Source organism: Lactuca sativa, chromosome 3 (genome assembly GCF_002870075.4).
Source record: "Lactuca sativa cultivar Salinas chromosome 3, Lsat_Salinas_v11, whole genome shotgun sequence".
In the NCBI taxonomy this organism is placed as follows: domain Eukaryota; kingdom Viridiplantae; phylum Streptophyta; class Magnoliopsida; order Asterales; family Asteraceae; genus Lactuca; species Lactuca sativa.
Genome location: NC_056625.2, coordinates 314,765,968 through 314,792,087, shown reverse-complemented (window position 1 = coordinate 314,792,087; position 26,120 = coordinate 314,765,968).

Below are 26,120 nucleotides of genomic sequence, written 5' to 3'. Positions count from 1 at the left end.
TTGGAGCTCTATGACTTTGGCTCGGGTTTCAGCTAGTGCTTGCAGCAGGGTCTCATGGTTTCTCTCAGATCTCTCACTTGTAATCAAGGCGATTGGTGCGAATGGTATGCATTCTTGCATTGGTATTAACCTCTTCGATACATTGGAGAGTCGTCATGTACTGAATTTCGTTTCGGGCAACTCTACGGATTAGGATTGGTAGAACTCTGTCTGCTGAGCTCCCTTCGTTTACGTTGTAGAAGCTTTGGTCTCCATTAAACGGCATAGGTTGATCTTGCTCTTCGCTCCATGTTTCCAAGCATTCTACCCCAAGGAGGCATCGGGCCATGAAAAGCGGGACAAGGGTTAGGATTTAGAAATGGAGCTACCGGTTCTCAACCTCGGTTTCGGAGTTATGAACATCCGAAAGGTTTTCAGCATGGTGATCATTCAAAGGGATTGGATGATCCTTCTTGGGTCCTTTTCCAAACCATCCAGCAATGACTTCGTTCGGAAGGTACGGGTTACCGTGGGGATGGAGTCTAGCCATGTTATCTGTGCGAGAATTGGGGTAAGGAAATAATTATTAGACGAACTATCTAGATAATTATTAGAAAATCTTCATTAGTTACATCGCTATTTGTAAAGTGCATACCAGTCATATGTAATCAACACAGGATAGGCTTTCGAATAAGTGACCTTAACTCCAAATTCACAAGGAATAGGGGTAAAGCAAAAATTTCACCGATTCCAAGTCTATAACATCCTAGTTACATATAGCCTTAGTGTATCCACTTAGCAACTATCAACTTAGTAATGAAGATCCTTTTTAGTTCTCAAGTAAGTAATTATGGTAACCCAAAACACCCCTATGGTATTTTAGGCTTAAGTTATGTTATAGTGTTCTCATTTTGGTAATGTTGGTAAGTTTTTAGACTTGTTGCCATATCACAACCATTCTTGGGCATATACTAATCACTCCTCGGACCAGCATAGTTGATCAGGCTATGCCACTCCCAAGACTGACTGTACATCCCCAAGCTTACATGTGATATTCAACAATCGTAATACTTTTGTTCTTGTCGTTGTGACACCAATTTTAGTATGAATACAGGCACGTATACTTACTTAAATATTTTATTATTTAGACGTACAAACTCTAAGTCAGAGTATTTTTTTAATCCCATTGTATTTATAGTTAGTATATGTTTTATGGGTTGATATACTCAATTCACTATAAACAATGCTCTGATACCAATCTGTCACACCCCAAAATCTAAAACGGCGGAAACGTTCTGGGGCGAAGGACGTCATGTAATGTATCACAACAACGCAAAGTAGTAAACAAGCAACAACATCGTCCATTGCATTAATAGTAATAGTTTAATACATGTGTGTTCTTTCATAGTAATAAGACATTACAACAAGTAATCAAAATAAAAGACGAGTCTTGACTGCTCCGTCTTCGCAAAACCTGGTCATCATACCTGTCTACTGGTGACCTGAGAATACAAGTTATTTTTGAAAGTGTACGTCAGCATTTAAGCTGGTGAGTTCATAAGTATTTAATGTCATCGTTTGTATAAGTATGAAGAAAACATTTGGAATTATTCAATGTAATTGTTTGTATAAGTATGAAGAAAACATTTGGAATTATTCAATGTAATTGTTTGTATAAGTATGAAGAAAACATTTGGAATTATTGAATGTAATTGTTTGTATAAGTATGAAGAAAACAATTTGGAATTAATCAATGTAATTGTTCGTATAAGTATGAAGAAAACGTTTGGAATTAATCAATGTAATTGTTCGTATAAGTATGAAGAAAACATTTGGAATTAATCAATGTAATTGTTCGTATAAGTATGAAGAAAACGTTTGGAATTAATCCATGTAATTGTTCATATAAGTATGAAGAAAACGTTTGGAATTTATCAATGTAATTGTTCGTATAAGTATGAAGAAAACGTTTGGAATTTATCAATGTAATTGTTCGTATAAGTATGAAGAAAACGTTTGAAATTTGTTCTACATTTGTATAAAACTGAATAAAATGGGTTTGTACATGTTTGAAAGTTTCTAGCAAAAACCCCATATTTTCTACTAGTATCAAAGTATTCTTCTACCACGACTCGACTATTTAATGTTTGCCTTTAGAAATCCAATATCTGTTCATAAGTGTGTGGTAGTTTAAAAGTTCCAAAACTATAACAAAATGATGTTTTTCATGCCTAAATAATAGATTTGTGTAAATATAAAATCACTAAGGCATTTGATAACCCCGTAAACCAATGTGTTTCTAATACTCCATGTGAGTTTTATAACCATACTAATGACCCAGACTGCGTGTAACAACGTTCTTCAGGCGTTGAAATGTTATGACGTTTGTCACCGCAGGCTTGCCGGCCTAGCTGTAGCTAACAGCTTAGGTGCGGGATTGTCAATCCCGTATAGATCTATACAAAAGTATCACGCTCCCCCTACAAGGGATTATGGTATATAATACAGGACTTAAAATGCATACTCGAAAGTACGTGAACTGTCTCACAAAACTTAGTATAAAACAGATTTACTTATAAAAATGTCCATTTGTTCATGTATGTGAAAGTATCTCTTTGATATAGTGTTTCTAGTATGTAAATGTTCATGATTTTCTCGTAAACCATACCTATTATAGTTATTCAAAGTGTGTGTTTCGTCCGTATAGTAAATCGTAGTGTAATGCTCACTTGTTATGTAAATTATAACATTTAAAGTGACATAAATGATCACATATACTTAAAGTATAATTAAAAGGGTTTGATTCGCATATATATGTAAACATGTTTTATTTCAAAAGACAAGATGTTATCGTGAATATATATATTGCATACAAAAGTTCTCATGTAGTAGTTATGAATCACATATGATTCACTTGATAGAAAAGAGTATATAGTGAAACTTTATGTTACACATGATAATAATCGTGTGTTTACTTGTATTCCCCCTTAAAGGTTGTAACGACCAAAAATTTCAACACAATTTAACTTTTCAAAAACAACCCATTTAATAATGTTATTACAGAAAGGTTTTCAATACATTTATTATCAGAGTATTCCCAGATCCATGTCATAAACAAAAACACGAGGAGCGATACAATCACGCCTTCGCCTTGCCACAGTCTCCTGAAGAACCTGAAAAATATTAAACCACAACTGTAAGCCCGAAAGCTTAGTGAGATACCCCCAAAATACCAACCACAAATACGCCCTTCTAGGCCACGACCTTCCGGTCCCAAGCATATCGCCTTCCGGCCCATAACATATTGTCTTCCGGACCGTAACATATTGCCTTCCGGCCCATAACATATTGCCTTCCGGCCCATAACATAAATAGCATACATAACATGGACTCGCAAAGGACAATCGGGGAACTGGCCCGCTACGCGGGGCGTAACTACGCTACTCATAAAGTCCTTATAACCACTTAATGGCTTAAGCTCTTAAGCCCAAACTTCAGATCCCTAGGCCAAATATGCCTAAGGTTCATAAATTCTCAAACTTTATTACTTGGGACGTCCAAAAGCTCTTAATTTAATGTCTTAATCCATTAAGACCTATATACCTCACACATGGAACAACTACAGTCCTTAGGACCTCATTTTTCTCACTCAAGACCTCCCCAAGGGTCTGAAAGGACAGCTAATCTCGGCCAACACAAAGCATGAATCAAGATGAGAACTTTGGGACAAGAAAGATGATAAAACTTCACAACACTTAGATCTATGCAAAATAAATGGCAAGCAAGAAGCTTTATACCTCAAATAAGCTCAAAGGATGATATCTCTACAGATCTACAAGCCCCAATCGTTCCTTTCCTTCTTTGACAACCTCTCCTTTCTTCTTCTAGCTTTCCTTTTGCCAAAATGAGCTTTCCAAAGCCAAACACACCCAACAATGGAGAGAACACGAGATCTAGGGTTTTCTGAGGTTGAAGATGAGCTTCTGGAGGCTGGGGTATGAGCCAAAACGTTCCTTATATAGTGGCTGACCCAAAATTAGGGTTAGGAGTTTCTGAGAGTACGCTGGGCGTACCTCTAGTACGTTGGGTGTAACAGCCCGGATTCCTAGGTATTATTTATTCTTCTTAATTTTGGTGTTTTGTGAGGAGACTCGGCGAGTTGGAGCTCAAACTCGCCGAGTATGATCGCAGTTTCGGAAAGGGTTCGCATCCGGACTCGGCGAGTCCATGTTGTTTAATGACACCCTAAATTTCAGGGTATGAGACCTATTTAAAGGGGCTTATGGCCGTCATTTGCGGCCACCAACCCCAGAGAGAACCCTAAAAGAGTCCTTGAGCGTTTTGTGAGAGAAAAGAGGAAGATCCTTGATTACTTGTGGGTGATTTTGCATATAGAAGAGGATCAAGGCAAGAGGAGACCAAAGGAGGTGCTAATCCAGTGATTCCTTAGTCCAGAGACTTCATTTGAGGTAACCATTCGTTCCTTTCTCAGCCCTTGGTGTAAATCTTAGAGTTAGGGCTTCTTTGTGGAATGATTCATGGAGTAATTGGCCTCTTTTTGTGTTGCTGCTTTAGATCTGGACCCAAAAAGGTCCAGAGACTCTTTTCCCTCAAGCTTTATGAGTTTTAATGGAGGCCATGAGCTTAGAATAGCATTCTAGAGACCATATCATCAAATAAAGCCTTTGGACCTTTGCATAAGCACCAAGATTGTAACTTTACATGATAAATGTGCTTGGAAGGACTGGATCTATGAGTTACTAGAACAGATCTGACCTCAGGAGTGAGTTTGAGTTCATGCATGGCTTAGACTCGCCGAGTCCGAAGAATAGACTCGGCGAGTAGCATGAAGATTGTCCATAACCACTCAGTGAGTAGTCTTACCGAGTTAAGGGTTGACTCAGTGAGTCAGGGAGAGTCAGAGAGGGTTGACAGGTGGACTGAGTCAAGCTGGAACTCGCCGAGTTGTTCTTGAGACTCAACGAGTTGAGTCGTGGTGGCCCCGCGATTCATGCCAGGTGGAACTCGTCGAGTCAGGGAAGTACTCGACGTGTCAAGAGAGGATCCTAGGAAGTCAGTGAACACGTATAGACTCGCCGAGTCGCTCTAGTGCACTCGCCGAGTCCGATCAAAGTTGACCGTTGACCAGAGTTGACCAGTGTTGACTTGATAGGGATAGTCAACCTTAGTTGTGAAAGTGTTAATTAGAGATATATTGTGTTATAGGAGGATTATAGCTCGGAGGATCGAGCACGAGTGATTTCCAGGATTTGCGAGTTATCAAGATACGTGAGGTGAGTCTTCTCACTATACTTTACCTTGAGTAGGTAACCAGAGTTATGTGACAGAGTATTTGTATGCTATGTGTTGTACTGCATTATTTCTATGTGATTTATGTTGTGCATGTTTACAGAGTTAGAACCGGAAGGTTCCCAGAGTTAGAACCGGAAGGTTCACAGAGTTAGAACCAGAGGGTTCATAGAGTAGGGTCCACGGACCCACAGAGTTATAGCCTCGAGTGGCTAATATGTGTATGTGTGTTATTTTGGGGAACTCACTAAGCTTCGTGCTTACAGTGTTTTGTGTTATGTGTTTCAGGTTTCTCTCAGGATCACGGGACGGCACCGACTCGATTGTACACACCAGAGAAAGAGTCGTGTTTTGAGGATCCTGGTTTATTATGTAAGTGAAAATGGAGTTATGTTTTGTAATTCAATTGTGTTATGAGATTTTCAGCAAAGTGTTTTTTTTTAATTAAACGATTATTTTAAAATGAAAAATTGTTTTGAAATTTTCGGCGTTACAAGTTGGTATCAGAGCCTTGGTTTGAGGGATTCGGATGCGCCTTCGGGTAAATCTGGACTCAAACTGAGGAAGTAAGAAAGGTTTTCAAAGAAATAATTTTCTAAAGCGAATAAGAGTCCAAAGAGAAAGCGAGAAAGAGCAGTGTGTACAATCAGCCAGAGCCCGAACGGTGATTTCCCAAAATACCCTTACTTTTGTCTTATGAGATATTTATTGTCACCCCCCCAAACCAGAATGGCGGAAACATTCGGGGGTGGATGACTTCACGTAGTATCACAACCATTGAATATTGTAAAGAAAGTAACACAACCATCACATATATAATGAAAACGTATGTTGTTGCGTTATACATATTAGCAAAAGAATATTACAATGAGATGATAAATGTTCCATAATAAAACATCCTTAGTGTTCCTTTCTCCAAAAGCTGGTGGTTACCTGTATTACTGATTCCCTGAGAAATACAAGTGGTTTCGAAAAAGTGTCAACAATTAAGTTGGTGAGTTCATAAGCGTTTTGTATTGAAAAGTATGTCCTTTTTGATAGTAAACCGATGAACGAGGTTTTCAGAAAATCCAATATTTTCTATAAATAATTTGAAAAGTTTCCCGTGTTGGAGTGCGTTTGTGTTTTCCATACTTGAATAATAGTGATAAAATTTGTGTTAACGATAAAATGGAAAACTGAAATGCATATATGAATCTCGTAAATCAAACTTGTTTTTATACTTTTATGTGAGTTTTATAACCATGCTATTGACACTGATAGCCTGTAACAACGTTCTTCAGGCATTGGAATTGTTATGACATTTGTCACCCCAGGCCTGCCAGCCTAGCTGTAGCTAACAGCTTAGGTGTGGGATTGTCAATCCCGTATAGATCTATACACAAGTATCACGCTCCCCCTACAAGGGATTATGGTATATAATACAGGACTTAATAATGCATACTCGAACGTACGTGAAGCTGTCTCACATTACTAGGTATAAACAGATTTACGATAATAAAGACTTTACTTCTTTTGAAAGCATTTCATTTGTCGAGATGTATATGTAAAACGTATGAATCACTTGAATACTACACTCATTATAGTTTCTCAAAAGTATTTCCCATTTGGTAATAACAACTTGGTGATATAATAGCCCTTTAAACATAAAGTTATTTTTGTATCAAAACTCTATAAGAACGATATTATAAAAATGATACTTTGATTTGTAATGTACTTGTATTCCCCCCTAAAACGTGAAAAGAATTGAAAAGTAGGGGTATGAACTCACTCGTTAAGTTTGAAGAGAGAGGCTAGGTTTGAGCAGAACTTCGACCGCGGATGGTTGCGTCGTCGGGCTCTTCGGGGGTCTCTGCAGCGTAAATCTTTCGTCGGGGGCTCGAGTGCGGAAACCAAGGTCGTCGGGACAGCTTCTTGTGCTTGGAAGGGTGTGAGAGTATCTGGAGATTTGTGAATGTGTGCTTAAACTCGCAGCTGATGCCATCTATTTATAGTGCTGGAAGAGTGAGTACGCGGGGCGTAATTTTGGAGTACGCGGCGCGTACGTCGTTACGCTGGGCGTAATATGGCGTCATTGCTTACGACTCCTGGCTAGCTAAACGTAGCTTAGGCGAGCCGATGGGACTCGACTCTGGGTCTAGTACGCGGGGCGTACTCCCAGAGAACGCGGGGTGTAATCCCTGCTTCCGACTTCTAAATTCCATAACTTTCGCGTCCGAGCTCCGTTTTTCGCGTTCTTTATATCCCCGCGTAGGTGAGATTATGCTCTACAACTTTCATTTAGACTCCGTCGGCTAGTTTTGACTTTATTTTTAATTATATATTTTTAATAGGCTGGGCCTTCTAAAGTTCGTTAAAAATTCATAGGTTCTTTATTCGACGTCGGTTTGCGTTTGTCTTTTTATTGTTTTATTACCACTGAGGAGATCTTCAACTTCCGTTTAGGTGGTGATAGCTAAATAACACTTGATCTTCAGTCCGAGTTTTTAGCCCTATACTACTGTTACGAAACTTTGAAAAATTCGTAACTTCTTCATACGAGGTCCAATTTGGGCGATCTTTTTATGCACGCTCACCTTTCAACGAGAGCTACGACTTTTGTTTAGATACTTAAGGCTAAAATGTATTTTATTGAGATTTTTCTTTTTATGTCAAATAATGTTTTAACGTCGTGTCGTAAATATATGAGTGGTTATAATTTCTTCAATATAACTCGGTTTTGAGCGTTCTTTATGTTTTTGGAAACCTTGGCATGATATCTAATATTTGATGCAGCCCAACCTTGATACTTGAACGCTTTATTTTCGAGGTTAATTTCGTTGTACTTAGCTTTCGAGTGTTACAATGCTTTTGGAAAATATAGGGTTGTCACATTTATGATGCACTTTATGAGATATTATTGCATGCTAGAGACAGGCTAGGTGTTCTATATCTTAGGACTAGAGTGGCCTGATTTGTGATGCCTTAGCCTAGGAATTGTTGTTATATGCGATGTGCTTTAGAGTATGTGATGAGTGAGAATATTTAGTTGGAATCCTTTAGGGGATTTGAGTAGAGGAGTAATCTAGGGGAGATACCTAGATGAGTACTGTGGTACTTAGAGAAAGAATAGTTAGAACCCGCGAGGGGAAGAGTTGCAGAGTTCGGTGGTACTTTCGAGGATGAGCAGAGCAAGCGGAGTTATCACCCAGAGTGAGTCATATATATTCTTCGATGCTCGAATGCTGCTTGCTTCGTGCTTTGTGGAACTCTCGATGATGGGAGTCAGCTACCAAGCGAATATGACGATATTCAGGAGGTAGATGGCTGGCATCATTAGGAGCTCTTAAGCAGCTGATGGCAGAGAAGTGTGGGAATCTAGGAAGAGCCTAGGGAGTAACCTTAGCCAGATGAGTGCGCTGGCAGAGTAGAGAATTTCGCTGGGGAGCGAGCGCGCGACGGAAATTGGTGAACGAGAAGGTCGAGCAACTACTTAGGAGCTCCGGGATAGTCCGTGTGGAAAGTATGGGTAGATGTGGCAGGTAGTATGGGCCCGTACTACTGAAAGCAGAGGACCCATAATTGATACAGGGAGTATTCTGAAGGTTCTAACGAGCGTATTGAGGAGTGATGTTATGGTTCGAGTACCGTACATCGGAGCGGATTGAGGAATGATGTTATGGTTCGAGTACCATACATCGGAGCAGATTGAGGAATGATGTTATGGTTCGAGTACCATACATCGGAGCGGATTGAGGAATGATGTTATGGTTCGAGTACCATACATCGGAGCGGATTGAGGAATGATGTTATGGTTCGAGTACCATACATCGGAGCGAATTGAGGAGTGATGTTATGGTTCGAGTACCATACATCGGAGCGGATTGAGAAGTGATGTTATGGTTTGAGTAGCATACATCGGGGCAGATTGAGGAACGATGTTATGGTTCGAGTACCATACATCGGAGCGGATTGAGGAATGATGTTATGGTTCGAGTACCATACATCGGAGCGGATTGAGAAGTGATGTTATGGTTCGAGTACCATACATCGGGGCAGATTGAGGGGTGATGTTATGGTTCGAGTACCATACATCGGAGCGGATTGAGGAATGATGTTATGGTTCGAGTACCATACATCAGAGCGGATTGAGAAGTGATGTTATGGTTCGAGTACCATACATCAGAGCAGATTGAGGGGTGATGTTATGGTTCGAGTACCATACATCGGAGCAAATTGAGGAATGATGTTATAGTTCGAGTACCATACACCGGAGCATATTGAGAAGAGATGTCATGGGATGGGTACCATGGTTCGTAGTGAATGAAGCTTGTGATTCTCCGGTTATCTGGTCACGATTGATGAGGTAAAGATTGGACGCTATGGGTTTTAGGACTGTAGGCCATGATTGAGTTTGAAGAGGCGTCCCTCGAGAGGGAGTTCGAGAGCCTATCAGAGTATTTTGGTAAGGAGTTAGAGGGAGGGGAGAATTTCGGTCTGAGCTGAGTAGTCAGTCGATAGAGGAGATATCACCTTCTATGACCTGAGTGGTGCTATTTATGTTCGTGTGCGGAACATGAGAGGCCTAATGTTTAAGTTTCGGGTTTGGGGGTAAAACCCTGCAGGTTGTCATTGATGATGAATTTCCATCAGAGTATCAGGTAGCATGTGTGCTGCGAGACAGTGATTTACCATGAGCAGATAGTCAGTTGGGACTGAGATAGTCAAGGACCACGTTACACCTATTTGAGTATAGTAGGGCGTATTGTAGAGGTATCAGTGGGGAGTCCAGTCAAGTTAATCAGTACAGTGGTTTTTTCTATCTATGTTGGGTATTGAATATAGGAGTGGGTCCCTGTTCTTGGGATGATCCATGTGTTGGAACGTCGGTTGATGAGTCGAAGTGGGGGAATATGATGATTTCGTGGTCCAGTCTATGAGTCAATGATGTTATTGGACAGTTGAGTTGTTTGGTATTGGATTGGTACGAGACTTGGAACGACTAGAGGCAGTCGTGACGAGAAGTTCTTGAGGATTTCATCTAAGGTTCAGAGTTATGAGATCGATTGATTTCCTTAAAGGGGATTATCGAGCATTGCTGTCACAACTGGAAATTTTGAGCCATGTAATCTATACATTCAAGTTAATGTGAATCAAAAACTTCAAGTAAATACATTACACAAGTACTACAAGTAGTCATCAAACAATTGGAAAACCTTAGAAGTTCTTGTTAAGTCTATTTTGGACTAGAACTTCCTTATTGGATCCAAGTGGACCAATAAGCTTCCAATTAGACTATCATGGGCTTAGAACCCTAATTGGGCTCTAATTGGACCCACACTAAATTATTTCAACATTTTGGGCCATGATGGACCTAGAATGAAATAAATCACAAGCTTTGATCCATAATTTAACCTAACCTAGCTTAATAAAGCATAAAAATCACAATTTTATTTTATAAGGCCAATGAACACCCAAACTACCTCAAATATTGGGCTTAAGGGCAAAAAGCCCAAAAATCTTTTTTTTCCCCACCATTCTCGGCCCAAGGCCCAAACTCAAGAGGATAAGAAGAGAAGTTGACTTTGGTTGCCACCTCACTATTACCCATAGGACTTCCATGCATTATTTCCCATTCTTCCATGCATATCACTTCAAGATCACATCTCTTCTTCTCTCCTCTCTCTCACTCTCAGCCATACACACACACACCAAAAATCTCTCACAAATTCTCTCTAGATCACTCAAGAACATCTCTCCCTCTCCATCCAAAATCTCGAAAATTAGGAAGCATTCAAGAAGGTTCTCCACAAAATTCTTCATCTAAGGTAAGATTATGCATAGATCTATGGTTTAAATTCTTTTGTTATCAAAATCCTTTCCTAATCTATGCAAAAATCGTGATCTTGCATCCTAGAACCATCTCAAAACTCGAGATCTTCATCAAAGGGAGCTAAGGCCAAAAACACTTCATTTTCCTTCCATTTTTCCTTGCAAAACCGAATCAACACCCCAAGGTGAGCTTCATACCCCCTATTTTCTGTTTTTATGAGTTTTGTGGGGGGGGGGGGAATACAAGTGGAAGTGTAGATCTATATGTGTTTTGTATGCCTTGTATGATTTCCATGCTTATATGTATGCTTTTATGTGTTTTAATGTTGGATCTAGCCATAAAACCCCTCAAAACCGAGATATAACTTATGTTTTATGATCTTAGCTTCAAATATATTTCTACATACAAAGTGTTTCAAGAAAAATGGCTAAGTAGTTTAGTAATAATTTTCTTTGGATTAAAAACACAAATTTTGGGCCTAAAATGTGAAAAATACAAAATTAAGGGCCCAAATTGACATTTCACAGATTCTGATGGATGAAGTGTGCCAAAACAGTTTCTATAAAATTATTTCTGGAATTATACTCTATTAGAGGATTAAAAACATAAATTCCAAGCTTAATGGGCTAAAAATGACATTTTCGGCCCAATGAGGCCCATTATGCGAATTTTTCTGTTTTGGAGGGCCAAAACTGTAATTTTCTGTAAAACAGTGGACTATAAGTGTCCCAAATCCTTTTCAAAGGTTTAAAATGCTTTTTAAATTTAAAAAGGACCAAAGTTGCAAAAATTTTCCAATTTGGGCCAAAATTGTCAAAATTGCGAAAAGAAGGGTTAAAACCGAGAAAAATAGCATTTTCAGGGACTTAAACTGTTTTCTATGAAAAATATGCTGAAAAATATTAATTTCAATAATTTTTGGTGTTAAAATGTCAAGAAAAATAGTTTAAGGACCAAACCGGGAAGTATTTAATAAAAAGGGTTGAAAATGTAAATTTTACAAATAATGAGGGGCTGAAAACAGGAATATTTCAAGGCTAATTCAATATACACAATTTGATTAAATAATGGCATCGCGGCTATCGACGAAATACAATACACTACAATACCAAAAGTCGTTGTTAAACGAATTGGTTCGGTCTCGAACCAATAAAATCCGAAACTACTAACACTACGACACTATGACACTACGACCCTATGACGCTATGACACTACGACACTACGATTCATACAACTAACGATTTGGAATTCACTATACATACGAGTGTGCACAGACGTCTACGCACCATCTTTGGGCCCCAAAAGTGTAAAATCTTGTTCGTTGAGCCTAGCTAGCCCAATGACCTGATCTTAAGGCCCGAAGACCTCTATCTTACGAAGTGTTGGGTTTTACCAATCCGACACGACGTAACCGGACTTTCAATGGCTGCAGACTACTGGTCCCCAAGGGTCCTTTAGTGTCGCCAGTGGAGTCTGCCTTTTTGCGAGGCGGGTCTGGGACCCCTCGTACATTTCATCCCCAACCGGTTAATGGAGTCACCGGGGTCTTCGTGACCTCTTTCTCTTCGGATGTGGGACTACACCTAGTCAGGGCGATTGGATAACGCGATTAGTACTGACGACGCCTTCGGGTTCGTTAGTATAACTATAAACTGGGCGTTTGTGTAACGCGGGTTTGTAGTAAATAATCCTGCTCGAGAACCTTCCAACGTCGCCTGGGACTGACACTATACGCTATGCAATGGTTTCAATGTAACTTCACGTAATTCAAGGACTAGGAGAACATCGGGTTTTCCTAGGGTTTTCAATACATACAGATTTGAAATGCATACATCTTCAATGAACATTTTTTTTACAAGTATAGAAACAAACAAGCATACCTATGGATCTTCACAAACGTTTTCAAAAGCTTTTCTTTTCAGAAAATATCGGATTTTCTGGTGGTTTTTCAAACGATACAAACATTCGATTTCAAACACTACTTATGAACTCACCAACATTTCATATGTTGACGTTTTTCAAAATACTTGTATTCTCAGGGAACCAGTGAATCAAGGGAAACCATATTCAGTGACGGTTGCAGTTTATTTTTGTATGAATGGAACAAATTAATTTTTGGGAATGTAATGTTTAATCAATGTATGACATGTAAACACTACTGGTTGTACTATGTAATGAATGGCGACGAATGTTGTTATGTTTCATATATATTCAATGTTATGGTATGCAATTGAGTCACGACAGCCCCCGGACGTTTCCGCCGTCTGGTTCGGGGGTGTGACAAGTTGGTATCAGAGCTTTGTTTATAGTGAACTAGCATGTCGAGCCATACATTGATATGCAACTATAAACCAAAAAGAGGGACTAACATAACTCTGAACAAAACAAGTAAATAAAACACGCTTGCTTGCATTAGGAATAAGAGCCTAACGCCGAATCAAACACAATAATGCTGGTATCTCGGTTCATTCGAGACTGTTCTTAGTGATACCAAGGAGTGAATGTAGCTTGATCAACTACATTCTCTCCAAAGTAAAACTAACCCACGTCTTGATGAGATCGGGATAGCTAGGGAACCTAAAACTATACCCTTCTAGCACCAAAAAGAGAATGTCTGTTTAGTCTGCAATAGTGGAAGAGGCATAGGATAATATTAGTGAACTTTTACGTGTTTTGCTATGTGTTGCGAATCTATGATTGTATGCTAAATGATAGAAGTACTTAAGTTCGTGCCATACACCTAGTCAGTAGGACCACGACCTCACGGAAACCACGTACACTCAACATCTTTCCGTTTCGTGACAAGAAGATGCCTCGCCGACCTACTCGCGGAAATCCCGAACCAATCCCGCCCGAAGTTGACTCCACTGCTTTCCAGGCAGCTGTGTCTGCTGCGGTCACAGCAGCTATGGCACAACTTCACCGAGGGAACAACGGAGGAGGTAACGGGCAAGGATCCGGAAGTTCGAACAACGGGACGAACCAAGGAATCACTAAAACATGCACCTACAAGGATTTTGCGAACGCTAAACCCCGAACTTTCAACGGCACTAGAGGAGTGATCGCTCTAAAGCGATGGATCAAGAAGGTAGAGTCGGTATTCGAGATATGCGAGTGCCCCGAGCAGATGAAGGTGAAGTTCGCGGCCTGCACTTTCGTGGACCAAGCCCTCACTTGGTGGAATGGACATGTGGAAGCTATGACACTCCCTGTTGCCAACTCTATTCCCTGGGCAGAAATGAAAGAGATGTTGACGGCTGAGTACTGCCCCCGAGGCGAAATACAGAAGATGGAGCAGGAACTATGGAATCTCACGGTGCAGAATGGGAACATCGATGCTTACATATCGAGATTCAGCGAACTATCCCTGTTGTGCCCGGGTATGATTACATCAGAGGGAAAGAAGATTGAACGATTCATCTGGGGACTGACATCCCCCATTCAAGGGAATGTGATAGCTGCGAACCCTGAAACGTTTGACAGTGCAAAGAGATTGGCAAAGAGGCTATATGATCATAACCACAAAAAGGGCGAGAAACCGGTAGAGACGGAGAAGAAGAAGGAGAGTGATGGTAGGAAAGGATGGAACAACAAGAGGAAGGGGCGTCAGGGCCCCGAGACCTCTAAAAGGCAGCAAACGGTGGCAGTTAACGCTGTCACCGCACCGGTTCCAGTCACCCCACATGCTCCAGCCTCAGCTGCTTCAAATGCTTCAAGACCCTATTCCGGTAGTCTTCCCAAATGCAACAAGTGCAATTTCCATCACCAAGGAGAATGTCGGGAACTCCATTGCACCAGTTGCAACCGAAGGGGACACACTGCAAGGTTCTGCAGGACTTATCCTTCTCAGAACCAGAGTCAGGGAAACAACCAGAACAACAACCACCCCCGCAATAACATCAACACCCATACCGGCGGCAACAACGCAGGGCCTAGCCACACCTGTTTTGGGTGTGGAAGGACGGGACATTTCCGTCGAGATTGCCCTAACAACAACAACTCAGGAAACAGAGGAGCAGGGAGAATGCTGACTATGGGTCAGAGTGATGCAGTTCAGGACCCCGCAGTTGTGACCGGTACGTTCCTCCTAAACCACACTTATGCATGCATCTTATTTGATACCGGAGCGGAGCGAAGTTTCGTAAGCGAGAAGTTTAAGCATTTATTAAAACAACAACCCCAGAAGCTAAATGAAACCTATACGGTGGAAATGGCCAATGGGAAAACCGAATCCACTAGGGAAATCTACATCGGATGTACCCTAACCCTAAATCAACACGTCTTACGAATAGATCTGATGCCAGTATCAATTAGGAGTTTCGATGTGATTATCGGCATGGATTGGTTAAGCCCCCACCATGCTGAGATTATGTGCCATGAGAAGGTCGTTCGCCTTCGTCTTCCGAATCACGAAACCCTAGTAATTTACGGAGACAAACCCAGTACGAATCTTCGTCTCATCTCGTGCATCAAAGCACAAAAACACTTGCGAAAGAACAATTTGGCGTTCTTGGCTCACATAGTGGACAAGACCAAAGAAGAAACTAACATCCAAGGTATTCCGGTAGCGTGTGAATTTCCAGACGTGTTTCCTGAAGATCTTTCGGGAGTACCCCCAGAGAGACAGGTTGAGTTCCGAATCGACCTCGTTCCAGGAGCGACTCCCCTCGCTAAATCACCATATCGGTTGGCTCCTGCTGAAATGCAGGAATTGTCCAGCCAACTCAGTGAGCTTCTGGACAAGGGATTTATTCGACCTAGCTACTCGCCATGGGGAGCTCCGGTGCTCTTTGTCAAAAAGAAGGATGGATCTTTCAGAATGTGCATCGATTACAGAGAGTTAAACAAACTCACTGTTAAAAACCGCTACCCACTCCCGCGAATCGATGATCTATTCGACCAGCTCCAAGGAGCTAGTTATTTTTCTAAAATAGATTTACGGTCCGGATACCACCAACTCAAAGTCCGAGAAGAGGATATTCCTAAAACCGCTTTTCGAACCCGCTACGGACATTATGAATTCGTTGTAATGCCCTTCGGTCTAACAAATGCACCTGCCGCATTTATGGACCTAATGAATCGAATCTGTCGACCGTTTCTAGACAACTTCGTCATTGTGTTTATCGATGACATCCTCGTCTATTCTCGAAGCAAAGAGGAGCATGGCCAACATCTCCGACAAGTCCTAGAGACGTTGCGATCGGAAAAACTTTACGCCAAACTCTCCAAGTGCGAGTTCTGGCTCCGGAGTGTGAATTTCCTAGGCCACGTAGTTAGCCAAGACGGAATTCATGTGGATCCTTCTAAGGTCAAAGCTGTGGAAGGATGGGCGACTCCGACTACGCCCACCGAAATTCGTCAGTTCTTAGGCCTAGCAGGTTACTATAGGAGATTCATCCAAAACTTCTCTAAGATCGCCAAGCCACTTACCTTGCTTACACAAAAGAGCGTGCCATTCAAGTGGACAGACCGACAAGAGATTGCGTTTCCAACCTTGAAGCAAGCTCTCTGTAGCGCTCCTGTGCTATCTCTACCCGAAGGAACGGAAGATTTTGTAGTCTACTGTGACGCGTCAAATCAGGGTTTAGGTTGCGTTCTCATGCAACGTGGAAGAATGATAGCATATGCGTCCCGCCAACTAAAGACGCATGAGGTAAATTATACGACCCATGACCTAGAACTGGGAGCTGTGGTTTTTGCTCTAAAAATTTGGAGGCACTACCTGTACGGTACAAAGTGCACCATCTTCACAGACCACAAGAGCCTCCAGCACATCTTGAATCAAAAGGAGCTGAACATGAGACAACGGCGATGGGTGGAATTACTAAATGACTATGAATGCGAGATCAAGTACCATCCAGGCAAGGCCAACGTGGTAGCTGACGCATTAAGTCGGAAGGAGTACACAAATCGCCATACGAAAACGCACTCGATAACCATTCAGTCTCATCTGGCCGCTCAAATTGCATCAGTCCAGGCAGAGGCTATGAAAGCGGAAAATAGAACTAGCGAGGCATTGCGCGGAATGGAGAAGAACCTAGAAGTCAAGGAGAATGGGGTATACTACTTCATGAACCGTATTTGGGTCCCAAAAATCGGAGGATTTAGGGAGACCGTTATGAAGGAAGCCCACAAGACACGATACTCCATTCATCCCGGTTCGGACAAGATGTATTTGTACATTAAGCAACACTATTGGTGGCCTAACATGAAGGCGGAAATCGCGACCTATGTTGGTAAGTGCCTTACGTGCGCCAAAGTGAAAGTGGAGTACCAGAAACCTTCCGGATTGTTACAACAACCGGCAATCCCTGAGTGGAAATGGGAAGGAATTTCTATGGATTTCGTGACCAAGCTGCCCAAGACGTCGGACGGACTGGACACCATATGGGTAATAATCGACCGACTGACGAAATCTGCCCATTTCCTGCCAATCAAAGAATCCTACAAGATGGAGAGACTGACGCGGTTGTACCTACGAGAAATTGTAAGACTTCATGGAGTGCCAAAATCTATCATCTCGGATAGGGACAGTAGGTTCACGTCACGGTTTTGGCAATCACTCCACAAGGCAATGGGAACTCATCTCGACATGAGCACCGCGTATCACCCACAAACGGACGGTCAAAGCGAACGAACCATCCAGACGCTCGAGGACATGCTTCGTGCATGTGTGATAGACTTTGGAAAGTCTTGGGATACCCACCTGCCGTTGATCGAATTCTCATATAACAATAGTTATCATTCGAGCATCAAGGTGGCCCCTTTCGAAGCACTGTACGGGCGTAAATGTAGATCACCGTTATGTTGGGCTGAAGTAGGTGACACCCAGCTAGCAAGAACGCATACATCAAACAGGGCATTAACGGGACCGGAAATCATTCGCGAGACCACAGAAAAGATTGTCCAGATCAAAGCTCGATTACAAGCATCGCGTGACCGGCAAAAGAGCTACGCTGATAAACGGCGAAAGCCCTTAGAATTCCAGGTCAGTGATCGAGTATTATTGAAGGTCTCACCCTGGAAAGGGGTTATACGTTTCGGAAAACGGGGAAAGCTGAACCCGCGATACATTGGACCTTTCGAAATCGTCGCCCGAATAGGCCCGGTAGCATACAGACTACAACTACCCGCGGAGCTAAACGGTGTACACCCCGTGTTTCATGTCTCTAATCTGAAAAAGTGCCTATCAGATGAAACCCTTGTCATTCCTCTTGACGAAATCGAAATTAATGAGAATCTCCTGTTCGTCGAAGAACCAATCGAAATCATGGACAGGGAGGTGAAGCGTACTAAGCAGAGTCGCATCCCGATCGTGAAGGTACGGTGGAACGCAAAGCGTGGGCCAGAATTCACATGGGAACGCGAAGATCAAATGAAGCAGAAGTACCCTCACCTGTTCTAGCATTCTCAAATCTAGCTTTCAAACAGAATTTCGGGACGAAATTCCCTCTAACGGGGGGATGATGTCACAACTGGAAATTTTGAGCCATGTAATCTATACATTCAAGTTAATGTGAATCAAAAACTTCAAGTAAATACATTACACAAGTACTACAAGTAGTCATCAAACAATTGGAAAACCTTAGAAGTTCTTGTTAAGTCTATTTTGGACTAGAACTTCCTTATTGGATCCAAGTGGACCAATAAGCTTCCAATTAGACTATCATGGGCTTAGAACCCTAATTGGGCTCTAATTGGACCCACACTAAATTATTTCAACATTTTGGGCCATGATGGACCTAGAATGAAATAAATCACAAGCTTTGATCCATAATTTAACCTAACCTAGCTTAATAAAGCATAAAAATCACAATTTTATTTTATAAGGCCAATGAACACCCAAACTACCTCAAATATTGGGCTTAAGGGCAAAAAGCCCAAAAATCCTTTTTTTCCCCACCATTCTCGGCCCAAGGCCCAAACTCAAGAGGATAAGAAGAGAAGTTGACTTTGGTTGCCACCTCACTATTACCCATAGGACTTCCATGCATTATTTCCCATTCTTCCATGCATATCACTTCAAGATCACATCTCTTCTTCTCTCCTCTCTCTCACTCTCAGCCATACACACACACACACCAAAAATCTCTCACAAATTCTCTCTAGATCACTCAAGAACATCTCTCCCTCTCCATCCAAAATCTCGAAAATTAGGAAGCATTCAAGAAGGTTCTCCACAAAATTCTTCATCTAAGGTAAGATTATGCATAGATCTATGGTTTAAATTCTTTTGTTATCAAAATCCTTTCCTAATCTATGCAAAAATCGTGATCTTGCATCCTAGAACCATCTCAAAACTCGAGATCTTCATCAAAGGGAGCTAAGGCCAAAAACACTTCATTTTCCTTCCATTTTTCCTTGCAAAACCGAATCAACACCCCAAGGTGAGCTTCATACCCCCTATTTTCTGTTTTTATGAGTTTTGTGGGGGGGGGGGGGAATACAAGTGGAAGTGTAGATCTATATGTGTTTTGTATGCCTTGTATGATTTCCATGCTTATATGTATGCTTTTATGTGTTTTAATGTTGGATCTAGCCATAAAACCCCTCAAAACCGAGATATAACTTATGTTTTATGATCTTAGCTTCAAATATATTTCTACATACAAAGTGTTTCAAGAAAAATGGCTAAGTAGTTTAGTAATAATTTTCTTTGGATTAAAAACACAAATTTTGGGCCTAAAATGTGAAAAATACAAAATTAAGGGCCCAAATTGACATTTCACAGATTCTGATGGATGAAGTGTGCCAAAACAGTTTCTATAAAATTATTTCTGGAATTATACTCTATTAGAGGATTAAAAACATAAATTCCAAGCTTAATGGGCTAAAAATGACATTTTCGGCCCAATGAGGCCCATTATGCGAATTTTTCTGTTTTGGAGGGCCAAAACTGTAATTTTCTGTAAAACAGTGGACTATAAGTGTCCCAAATCCTTTTCAAAGGTTTAAAATGCTTTTTAAATTTAAAAAGGACCAAAGTTGCAAAAATTTTCCAATTTGGGCCAAAATTGTCAAAATTGCGAAAAGAAGGGTTAAAACCGAGAAAAATAGCATTTTCAGGGACTTAAACTGTTTTCTATGAAAAATATGCTGAAAAATATTAATTTCAATAATTTTTGGTGTTAAAATGTCAAGAAAAATAGTTTAAGGACCAAACCGGGAAGTATTTAATAAAAAGGGTTGAAAATGTAAATTTTACAAATAATGAGGGGCTGAAAACAGGAATATTTCAAGGCTAATTCAATATACACAATTTGATTAAATAATGGCATCGCGGCTATCGACGAAATACAATACACTACAATACCAAAAGTCGTTGTTAAACGAATTGGTTCGGTCTCGAACCAATAAAATCCGAAACTACTAACACTACGACACTATGACACTACGACCCTATGACGCTATGACACTACGACACTACGATTCATACAACTAACGATTTGGAATTCACTATACATACGAGTGTGCACAGACGTCTACGCACCATCTTTGGGCCCCAAAAGTGTAAAATCTTGTTCGTTGAGCCTAGCTAGCCCAATGACCTGATCTTAAGGCCCGAAGACCTCTATCTTACGAAGTGTTGGGTTTTACCAATCCGACACGACGTAACCGGACTTTCAATGGCTGCAGACTACTGGTCCCCAAGGGTCCTTTAGTGTCGCCAGTGGAGTCTGCCTTTTTGCGAGGCGGGTCTGGGACCCCTCGTACATTTCATCCCCAACCGGTTAATGGAGTCACCGGGGTCTTCGTGACCTCTTTCTCTTCGGATGTGGGACTACACCTAGTCAGGGCGATTGGATAACGCGATTAGTACTGACGACGCCTTCGGGTTCGTTAGTATAACTATAAACTGGGCGTTTGTGTAACGCGGGTTTGTAGTAAATAATCCTGCTCGAGAACCTTCCAACGTCGCCTGGGACTGACACTATACGCTATGCAATGGTTTCAATGTAACTTCACGTAATTCAAGGACTAGGAGAACATCGGGTTTTCCTAGGGTTTTCAATACATACAGATTTGAAATGCATACATCTTCAATGAACATTTTTTTTACAAGTATAGAAACAAACAAGCATACCTATGGATCTTCACAAACGTTTTCAAAAGCTTTTCTTTTCAGAAAATATCGGATTTTCTGGTGGTTTTTCAAACGATACAAACATTCGATTTCAAACACTACTTATGAACTCACCAACATTTCATATGTTGACGTTTTTCAAAATACTTGTATTCTCAGGGAACCAGTGAATCAAGGGAAACCATATTCAGTGACGGTTGCAGTTTATTTTTGTATGAATGGAACAAATTAATTTTTGGGAATGTAATGTTTAATCAATGTATGACATGTAAACACTACTGGTTGTACTATGTAATGAATGGCGACGAATGTTGTTATGTTTCATATATATTCAATGTTATGGTATGCAATTGAGTCACGACAGCCCCCGGACGTTTCCGCCGTCTGGTTCGGGGGTGTGACAAGTTGGTATCAGAGCTTTGTTTATAGTGAACTAGCATGTCGAGCCATACATTGATATGCAACTATAAACCAAAAAGAGGGACTAACATAACTCTGAACAAAACAAGTAAATAAAACACGCTTGCTTGCATTAGGAATAAGAGCCTAACGCCGAATCAAACACAATAATGCTGGTATCTCGGTTCATTCGAGACTGTTCTTAGTGATACCAAGGAGTGAATGTAGCTTGATCAACTACATTCTCTCCAAAGTAAAACTAACCCACGTCTTGATGAGATCGGGATAGCTAGGGAACCTAAAACTATACCCTTCTAGCACCAAAAAGAGAATGTCTGTTTAGTCTGCAATAGTGGAAGAGGCATAGGATAATATTAGTGAACTTTTACGTGTTTTGCTATGTGTTGCGAATCTATGATTGTATGCTAAATGATAGAAGTACTTAAGTTCGTGCCATACACCTAGTCAGTAGGACCACGACCTCACGGAAACCACGTACACTCAACATCTTTCCGTTTCGTGACAAGAAGATGCCTCGCCGACCTACTCGCGGAAATCCCGAACCAATCCCGCCCGAAGTTGACTCCACTGCTTTCCAGGCAGCTGTGTCTGCTGCGGTCACAGCAGCTATGGCACAACTTCACCGAGGGAACAACGGAGGAGGTAACGGGCAAGGATCCGGAAGTTCGAACAACGGGACGAACCAAGGAATCACTAAAACATGCACCTACAAGGATTTTGCGAACGCTAAACCCCGAACTTTCAACGGCACTAGAGGAGTGATCGCTCTAAAGCGATGGATCAAGAAGGTAGAGTCGGTATTCGAGATATGCGAGTGCCCCGAGCAGATGAAGGTGAAGTTCGCGGCCTGCACTTTCGTGGACCAAGCCCTCACTTGGTGGAATGGACATGTGGAAGCTATGACACTCCCTGTTGCCAACTCTATTCCCTGGGCAGAAATGAAAGAGATGTTGACGGCTGAGTACTGCCCCCGAGGCGAAATACAGAAGATGGAGCAGGAACTATGGAATCTCACGGTGCAGAATGGGAACATCGATGCTTACATATCGAGATTCAGCGAACTATCCCTGTTGTGCCCGGGTATGATTACATCAGAGGGAAAGAAGATTGAACGATTCATCTGGGGACTGACATCCCCCATTCAAGGGAATGTGATAGCTGCGAACCCTGAAACGTTTGACAGTGCAAAGAGATTGGCAAAGAGGCTATATGATCATAACCACAAAAAGGGCGAGAAACCGGTAGAGACGGAGAAGAAGAAGGAGAGTGATGGTAGGAAAGGATGGAACAACAAGAGGAAGGGGCGTCAGGGCCCCGAGACCTCTAAAAGGCAGCAAACGGTGGCAGTTAACGCTGTCACCGCACCGGTTCCAGTCACCCCACATGCTCCAGCCTCAGCTGCTTCAAATGCTTCAAGACCCTATTCCGGTAGTCTTCCCAAATGCAACAAGTGCAATTTCCATCACCAAGGAGAATGTCGGGAACTCCATTGCACCAGTTGCAACCGAAGGGGACACACTGCAAGGTTCTGCAGGACTTATCCTTCTCAGAACCAGAGTCAGGGAAACAACCAGAACAACAACCACCCCCGCAATAACATCAACACCCATACCGGCGGCAACAACGCAGGGCCTAGCCACACCTGTTTTGGGTGTGGAAGGACGGGACATTTCCGTCGAGATTGCCCTAACAACAACAACTCAGGAAACAGAGGAGCAGGGAGAATGCTGACTATGGGTCAGAGTGATGCAGTTCAGGACCCCGCAGTTGTGACCGGTACGTTCCTCCTAAACCACACTTATGCATGCATCTTATTTGATACCGGAGCGGAGCGAAGTTTCGTAAGCGAGAAGTTTAAGCATTTATTAAAACAACAACCCCAGAAGCTAAATGAAACCTATACGGTGGAAATGGCCAATGGGAAAACCGAATCCACTAGGGAAATCTACATCGGATGTACCCTAACCCTAAATCAACACGTCTTACGAATAGATCTGATGCCAGTATCAATTAGGAGTTTCGATGTGATTATCGGCATGGATTGGTTAAGCCCCCACCATGCTGAGATTATGTGCCATGAGAAGGTCGTTCGCCTTCGTCTTCCGAATCACGAAACCCTAGTAATTTACGGAGACAAACCCAGTACGAATCTTCGTCTCATCTCGTGCATCAAAGCACAAAAACACTTGCGAAAGAACAATTTGGCGTTCTTGGCTCACATAGTGGACAAGACCAAAGAAGAAACTAACATCCAAGGTATTCCGGTAGCGTGTGAATTTCCAGACGTGTTTCCTGAAGATCTTTCGGGAGTACCCCCAGAGAGACAGGTTGAGTTCCGAATCGACCTCGTTCCAGGAGCGACTCCCCTCGCTAAATCACCATATCGGTTGGCTCCTGCTGAAATGCAGGAATTGTCCAGCCAACTCAGTGAGCTTCTGGACAAGGGATTTATTCGACCTAGCTACTCGCCATGGGGAGCTCCGGTGCTCTTTGTCAAAAAGAAGGATGGATCTTTCAGAATGTGCATCGATTACAGAGAGTTAAACAAACTCACTGTTAAAAACCGCTACCCACTCCCGCGAATCGATGATCTATTCGACCAGCTCCAAGGAGCTAGTTATTTTTCTAAAATAGATTTACGGTCCGGATACCACCAACTCAAAGTCCGAGAAGAGGATATTCCTAAAACCGCTTTTCGAACCCGCTACGGACATTATGAATTCGTTGTAATGCCCTTCGGTCTAACAAATGCACCTGCCGCATTTATGGACCTAATGAATCGAATCTGTCGACCGTTTCTAGACAACTTCGTCATTGTGTTTATCGATGACATCCTCGTCTATTCTCGAAGCAAAGAGGAGCATGGCCAACATCTCCGACAAGTCCTAGAGACGTTGCGATCGGAAAAACTTTACGCCAAACTCTCCAAGTGCGAGTTCTGGCTCCGGAGTGTGAATTTCCTAGGCCACGTAGTTAGCCAAGACGGAATTCATGTGGATCCTTCTAAGGTCAAAGCTGTGGAAGGATGGGCGACTCCGACTACGCCCACCGAAATTCGTCAGTTCTTAGGCCTAGCAGGTTACTATAGGAGATTCATCCAAAACTTCTCTAAGATCGCCAAGCCACTTACCTTGCTTACACAAAAGAGCGTGCCATTCAAGTGGACAGACCGACAAGAGATTGCGTTTCCAACCTTGAAGCAAGCTCTCTGTAGCGCTCCTGTGCTATCTCTACCCGAAGGAACGGAAGATTTTGTAGTCTACTGTGACGCGTCAAATCAGGGTTTAGGTTGCGTTCTCATGCAACGTGGAAGAATGATAGCATATGCGTCCCGCCAACTAAAGACGCATGAGGTAAATTATACGACCCATGACCTAGAACTGGGAGCTGTGGTTTTTGCTCTAAAAATTTGGAGGCACTACCTGTACGGTACAAAGTGCACCATCTTCACAGACCACAAGAGCCTCCAGCACATCTTGAATCAAAAGGAGCTGAACATGAGACAACGGCGATGGGTGGAATTACTAAATGACTATGAATGCGAGATCAAGTACCATCCAGGCAAGGCCAACGTGGTAGCTGACGCATTAAGTCGGAAGGAGTACACAAATCGCCATACGAAAACGCACTCGATAACCATTCAGTCTCATCTGGCCGCTCAAATTGCATCAGTCCAGGCAGAGGCTATGAAAGCGGAAAATAGAACTAGCGAGGCATTGCGCGGAATGGAGAAGAACCTAGAAGTCAAGGAGAATGGGGTATACTACTTCATGAACCGTATTTGGGTCCCAAAAATCGGAGGATTTAGGGAGACCGTTATGAAGGAAGCCCACAAGACACGATACTCCATTCATCCCGGTTCGGACAAGATGTATTTGTACATTAAGCAACACTATTGGTGGCCTAACATGAAGGCGGAAATCGCGACCTATGTTGGTAAGTGCCTTACGTGCGCCAAAGTGAAAGTGGAGTACCAGAAACCTTCCGGATTGTTACAACAACCGGCAATCCCTGAGTGGAAATGGGAAGGAATTTCTATGGATTTCGTGACCAAGCTGCCCAAGACGTCGGACGGACTGGACACCATATGGGTAATAATCGACCGACTGACGAAATCTGCCCATTTCCTGCCAATCAAAGAATCCTACAAGATGGAGAGACTGACGCGGTTGTACCTACGAGAAATTGTAAGACTTCATGGAGTGCCAAAATCTATCATCTCGGATAGGGACAGTAGGTTCACGTCACGGTTTTGGCAATCACTCCACAAGGCAATGGGAACTCATCTCGACATGAGCACCGCGTATCACCCACAAACGGACGGTCAAAGCGAACGAACCATCCAGACGCTCGAGGACATGCTTCGTGCATGTGTGATAGACTTTGGAAAGTCTTGGGATACCCACCTGCCGTTGATCGAATTCTCATATAACAATAGTTATCATTCGAGCATCAAGGTGGCCCCTTTCGAAGCACTGTACGGGCGTAAATGTAGATCACCGTTATGTTGGGCTG